We start from the raw sequence: 7334 nt of genomic DNA, 5'->3' as shown, positions 1-7334 counted from the left end.
TATAAAATCCTAAATCCTACTACAACAAATTAAAGCAGAATAGCTCATAATGGTTAACTCTACATTTACCACTTGCATATCATGCAAAACTCAACCCAGCAATAGTTAAGATTTTTAGGCTGGAAGATCAGTTTGTTGGATTCTTCCTCAAAAGAAACTATAGGGGCAGCATAAATACTACTAAGCAATTTGCGGAGGCAGCACAAGAAGACAGTATAGTTAGTCTTAGACAAGGGATTATTGTTACGAACTCCATTACTACCTTTTCTGGCTAGCCAATCCCTGATTAACAAGGTTTTTATCTCTTAATACCCTAACACAAGTTGCCAGTGCTGGGACAAGACAAAAAGTAAATTCAGGAAAGTGCTTATTAACAGCATTTGCTATGTCCGATATCTGTAATAAGTGCTAATTAGTCACAGTGATGCCAAATACCTTTAGTGATTTATTTCCAGTGCTTTCAGTAGTCTCCCTTATGGCCACTAAACCGCCCCAATAATAATAATCTTAACTACAAGATTTGTATCAAAAGCTGACGAGGAACAACTGCATGCTTAGCTTAATGTTTTTAAGTGGACATTAATATATCGACAGGAAGTCCCCTCCAAAGCACTTGAGATTTTTAGTGCTGTTATAAGCTCCACTTTACATATATTTTCTTGTGTTAAGAGAACTATAAAGGGTAAACATTGCCCATGAACAGTACAGATATGCTCAAAGAGATAAAATTTAGGGATGATGCTGGGTAAAAGTGGTAAACAAAAGATAGATATTTAGGAAAAATCATAAAAGGCATTTATAGCCTAACAAGGCCTGCTATCAGCATCAACAAACTGCAATAATCTTGAAATGATTGTAAGAAATGTATATTATTAATGGTTAGACATAGAGTAGATTATCACCTACATGTGAGGCAGCTTTCATTCTGTAAGTCTTCAGCCCTTGATGATTGCCCCACCTTCTATGTAAGAGCTTTTTCTTTTAATAATGCACCTGCACATGTTTAAAGGTTACCAAAAAGGGAGTCCTAACTTTTTGATAATGAATCCTTCATTTCTGAGCTTGGAGGGCCAATTTTCAATAAATATTTTCTTTTTTACATGCTTTTTTTCAATCATTTTATAACCTCTGGCACATGTATTTAATTTTTCTTACATAAAATGGATTCTATTTGTGTGATTCAAACATTCTGCAATAATATCATCTCCTAAGACAATTTTACCATCTATTAATAAATAAATTATCTATTATTGCCATCTATTAATAAATAAATAAATAAATAAAACTATGATATTGTTTCTATTCCCTACCCAATAACAAAAACAATTGAACTGAGTATATTAATGCATATGGCCTTTTAAAATACTCCCATCCTACCTTCTGAGAGGGTGTAGAACTTTAATCTGGAATGTATATGGTGTACACTGCTATAGAAAAAGATAAAGTGGTAGGAGGTCTCTTTGTAGATATTTTAACTTTTATTTAAATGCTCTAATAACTAACTGCTTATTCAAGAACTGCACATAGCCTGTTCTGAACTAAAGCAATAAATTACATACAAATTTAATTCAGGAATTAGTGTTCTATAGGAACAGAGGATGTTACTAGGATAATGGCCCTGGGACCCTTACAAGCCTAGCCAATAGTTTATCCCCAAAAAGAAACCTCAGTAAGCACCTGTTGGCCCTGTCAATGAGGGACACAGGTGGAACCCCTGGTACAAATTTGTAGTTTCACATCTGTTCATCAAGTTTGCACTTGAAGAGGGTCAGCAAGGTACTCTGTTAGACGTGTATCTGAAGTTTATTCCAGAGACAGGGCAGCCTTTGGGGGACAAACCTGTCTATCCAGCAGGTTTAGTTGATGTTGCATATTAGATTTAGGCCTTTCAAGTGGGTAATGCACGAGAAGTTAGACTCATGAATATGGAGAATCTCTAGTAGGGCAAGGTCTGAGATTACTATGTAGGTGAAACACAGATCACTTCTGAGTAATCTGTACGATACCGAGTAGAGTGATAGTGCTTTGAGCCTGTTAGCATAGGACAGGTGTTGGAGGCCATGGATTCTCTTTGCAAGGTATTTTTGTGGCTTTTCCAGTTGGTGCAGATGTTTGGAGGGGTACATATCAAACAGGGCATTATACTCAATTATTGGTCTAATGAGGGAGTAGTGTAGAGGGGTAATAACCTCCTTTTTTCTGGATGCAATCATTTTGCTTATGAGATGAACCAAGTAAAAGGTTTTTCTAACCACTGCTCTACATTATGGTCGAATGTGAGATTGCTATCAACCTGAGTACTCAGGTCTCTCACCATAGGTTGTATGTTTAGGGGGTTGTCATTCATGTGGCAATCAGTAGAGGCTGTGTTTCTGCCAAATAGTATGATGATACATTTTTTTTTGTTTTGCATTTAGCTTAATGTCATGACTTTGGCACCAGTCATTATTTTCTGTGAGTCTCTTGCAGTATGTTAACATCATTTAGGGAGTCAATGACAGCACCCAACTTACAGTCTTCTACAAACATGGTCAGCCACAGACCTTTTGTCTTTGCCTGGACCTCTGAGAAGCAGATGACAAACAGTAGGTGTCCCAGGACAAATCTCTCTGAAACTCCACTAGTGACAGGTCTGCTATCGGACGTGGAGGTGCTTATTTTGACCTTGAGGGTCCTGTCAGTGAACCAGTTGGCCACCCACCTGATGAGATAGGGAGTTACACCAAGTTGTGTTAGCTTTTTGATGATGCCAGAGTGGGGGATTGTGACAAAGGCCTTGGCCAAGTCAAGGTAAGCTGTATGTGCTGACTTTCCTTCATCCAGGGCCCTGGTGGCAGTCTCAAAGAAGTCAACCAGGTTCAACAGGCAAGATCTGCCCTTGATGAATCTGAACTGGGTTAGGGTCAAGTGCTTGGAGATTGCCTATGCCCTTGTTTATGATATCCATAATAATATGCTCCATGACATTACAGACTAGACTTGTCAAGCAAATGGGGTGATAGTTTTCAGGGTCAGTAGTGACACCACCTTTGTGCAAGGGGATGGCAATGGCAGTTCTCCAATCTGCTGGGATGAAGCCTGTACTTAGGCTGTGGTTGAATAGGGTGCTCAATGGCAAAGCCAGTCCTTGCTGGAGATGGTGCAGAATACAGCCTAGGATACTATCAGGTCCCATGGAAGCTGTGCTCTTTGCCTTGGATAAGGCCTTTAACACTTGATCTATGGAGATGTGAGGTGCAGGGCAAGTACTGGGGATGCAGAAAGGGCCTTTGGGTAGGGACAGGGGTGTGAAGTTTGTGCTGAATCGATCTACAAACAGGTTGGCTAAATCAACAGGTTCAGTGTAAGTGATATTGTTAAGTACTAATTAAGAACAAACCTAGGTTTTGTCATGGAGGTTCCTGACATAACTGAGAAGGCTTTGTGGTTTCCCTTTGTTTCAGAGGCTAGTTTCGAGTCATAATTGGCTTTGGAGGTTTTCACTAGTGACCTAGTTTGCTTGTTGAGGCTAAGGAGGGGGGGGGGTTCCAATTTGGAATTTGTTCCTTTTTACCCCTGGACAACAGTTTCTTCCTTTTGTTGTAAAGCCTATTGATAGAGGATGTCTACCAAACAGGTTTGTATTTCCTTGTGGATTAGGTTTTAGTTCTGTTGGGTATGGCTGAGTCCATGCAGGTGCTTATATACTGCATCGGCATACTGTTCAGCATTGTTGTCTGCATCCTCTGATGGGGACGGTGTTGTGAAGCTACAGATACCCTCTTTTAAGAGGTTGTAGTCAGCTTTTGAGAAGACTTTTAGCTTAACTACAGCTGGGGGTTTAGGTGGGATAGAAACTTCAAACTAGACAGTCCGATGATTTGATCTCACCAGGGAAGAACATAGTATGGGAGTGGTGCAGCAGTCACCCATGTTGCTGAGAACCAAGTCCAGAATGTTATTTCCCCTTGTGAGGGATGAGATGAGCAGGTCTATTCTGTTAGAACTGATGAAGGCAAGGAATTGTTGAGTGAGTACTTTAGTGCAGGAATAGTTCACCCAGTCTAGGGTGGGGTAGTTGAAGTCACCAAGGACCAGGTGTTAAGTGGTGCCTTGATGGAGTCATGTAGATCCAGGTAAGAGGAGTAGGTGTCCTGAGTCATGGAGGAGGATCTATAGCTGGCTATAACTTGGATGGGTGTCTTTCCAACTGTCAGTTGCACCTGGAGTAGTTCCAGTGCATCATGCTGGCAGACCAGTCTGGAGGTGTGCCTGTCCTTAATGAAGATAGAGACTCCACCACCCTAAGTCTTCCCAACCTCATTTTGGGGTCAAAATGTGTGGAATGAGGTATAGCCTGGTAAAGCAACAGTGCTCTCCGCAGCTCTGAACAAAGTTTCTGTAACCGCACAGACATCAGCATCTTCCAGTGCAAGGAGAGCCTCCAGTGAGCCTCCTATGTTGTACTCATCTATATAGTAAAGAAAGCTTCACATCAGGTATTCCACAAGGGTCTATTTTATGACCAACTCTCCGGTTACCTTTAGAATAATTCCATTTTCAGTTGTAATTTCTAATTATTACATCTGATTATACTCTTATTTCCTCCTTGAGAGTTTTGTTAAAGTAAACAAGCTGTCAATAAATCAATAAATACCAGTAAAAAGGTCTATATGGTCTTTTTTTACTAAAGAAAATTCAACCCTTCAAATACTGTTATATTACTTTACCCAATGGGAAATGTACTAAAAAAAGTATGCATATTCAAGTATTTGTGTCATTGGGGTAATCCAGCCCTAGCATTTCAGTTTCAGAACAATTTCAAACATGCTATACTGTATAAGTTATTAAACTAGGACAGCAATAACAGTAACAGTTTTCATACCTAAACTTGAATATTCCAAACTAAAATCTGATGATGATTACAATAAGAATTTCCAGATAATATAAACCGCTGTTAATAAAGTTTGCCACTTTTCTACATTAGTTGCAATAAATGAATGCTACTACATTACCTTGCAGAAAGTGGATTGGATGCCAACTCTGTAAATGAAGGTAGGTTAGAACCTGAGTATAAGGGTATAATAGGACAAAAAGGCCCCACCGATGTCATCATTCAAGGTACTAACTCTGTTGTCCAGTCTAAGTGAGGATATAACATAAAATGTGCTACTTTACTTACAATAGAAGATAAAAAACTGCTTGAATTAATCTGGATAGTTCAGGTATGAAGTGCAACAAATAGAAGAAAGAGTTAAGAAAAATCCTTTGTATGAACATTTGACTACACCCTGACTTTGTTTAATTAATATTGCATTCACTCTAAAAGGAATGCTTTGGTCTTGATGTTTGGGAGTATGAAAGGACAAAATGCCACTTGATTTCTAGCTTAAATATAGCAAGTGTACATATGTCAACAAACTTTCCATCATGGTCTTGCAGTTGGAAGAAACATTTCTTCTTTTCCCATCTCCTGTTGTTATAAATCTGGGAATGCCAACTAAATGTCTGACGTTTTCTATGTTAGAAAAGAAGGGTAATGCAATACATAGCCTGATGAGTAGGCCAGGGAAGCCACATGGTCTCCAATGATTGTCTGCACTTTGAGACTAAACTACCCATCAGTATGAGAAAATCATATTAGTTCCATGCTTCCCATTATCAAGCAATACCATACCTCTTTCAGATTACCCCACCAGTCTCTTTAATACAGATTCTTGCCATGTGGCAAAAATACATCCAGCATGTTGTCAGGATATTCTGTTTTCTTGTAATTCTGCCACATATATTTTAGGTGAATCTAAAATCTAATAATAGCATGTCTCTTGTTGGGGGCATGGCATGCAATCCTCTGATGTCTTATGATGTTCATTAATGATTTGAATGAAAACAGCATCCCTTTTAAGTTCAAAGCGTTTATATCACTTCATCGAAAGATGAAAATAGCGAACGCTATTTCATCAAACCTGAAATATCTAAACCACATAATATCAAACATTCAGAACAGCAAATTTTTTCCTTGGGAAAAAATTCTCTATTCCAAAACACATACACACAACACAAGCATACCTAAAAAACATCAATATATACACACATACACTTATAATTCTACAACTAATCCTACACTAAACTATACATACACTACTATCTATCCACTTATCTTAACCCAAACCCTAACCTTAAGGTCCATCACTATTGCACACTCACCTAACCCGTGCCCTAACCCTAACTCACCTAACCCGCGCCCAAACCCTAACTCACCTAACCCATGCCCTAATCCTAACAGCCACACAATCGCACACTTACCTGAACCTGACTCATAAATTTCCACCACAGCGTTGAAAATAGCAAAGCCACAGAACCAGCCAACCGAATTCTTTCCCTAGGAAAGAATTCGGTGTTCTACAGCTTCGCTATTTTTAGCGTTCGCTCAAAACGGGTTGATATTAGAACATTCGAAGTTTTAAAACTTCAGTGTTCTGATATAGACCCAGTTCAAAGCTTGCTTTAACAGATAGCAATTTACATTATCCTAAATGTAATGAAATCCCTATCTCCCTCTATTTACATTTTATTTCAGAATGTGTATTCATAAGGAAAGAAATACTGCAATAATTTCCCCAATTCCAATAAATATAAAAATATATTGTTAGTTGCAGGACAAAAACTCTAGTATTCAATAAACCTTTCATTATCATTCATAGCTATATCAATAATCTTATAAGCTGTAACACACCAAGTGGCCACATGTTGCATTCTTATTTTCTACTTGTACTAGAAACAAAGGTTCTTACTAGGCATGCTGTTCAGTAGCCCATTACGGAACCTAGCCCAGATTTACAATTATCCGAAAGCACTCTCTGGTTAAGTGATTTGCTTAAGGTTGCACAGTAAACAAATGAAGGCGGAAAGATTCAAATCCTGTACCCCTGGGATACAAACAACTCAGAGCCTTAGTCATCTGTGCTAAGTAGCTATCCTTGGTTTTACTGTTCATCATGCCTATCTTCTTTGATGTGTCTTCTTCTCTGACATACTTTTCTCTTTCCTTTCTTCACCTTTGAATCTTTCCCATCCAGTCATACTCTTATCAAAATTAGAATGGATCCAACCCTGCAAAAAGTATACTTTTATCACTTAATATTTCTCTATAACTTTCCTTTCCTTTCTTTGGTTCCTCTTGACTTAATTCTGAATGCCTTTACCCACCTCTTTCTCCTCTCTTACATCTCCTGCTCCCAGTGGTGGTGGCATTGTGCACCATGAGCCCCGTGCATATATTTTTTTAATATTTAACTCGTGTAAATTGGTTATTTTATATAGTTCTGTTTAGTAATATAAATATTCCCCGGGAT

This window comes from Protopterus annectens, chromosome 5.part0 (genome assembly GCF_019279795.1).
Source record: "Protopterus annectens isolate FY-2018-M chromosome 5.part0, PAN1.0, whole genome shotgun sequence".
Classification (NCBI taxonomy): domain Eukaryota; kingdom Metazoa; phylum Chordata; order Ceratodontiformes; family Protopteridae; genus Protopterus; species Protopterus annectens.
The sequence above is the reverse complement of the archived record's forward strand: the minus strand, read 5'-3'. Positions refer to the sequence as shown.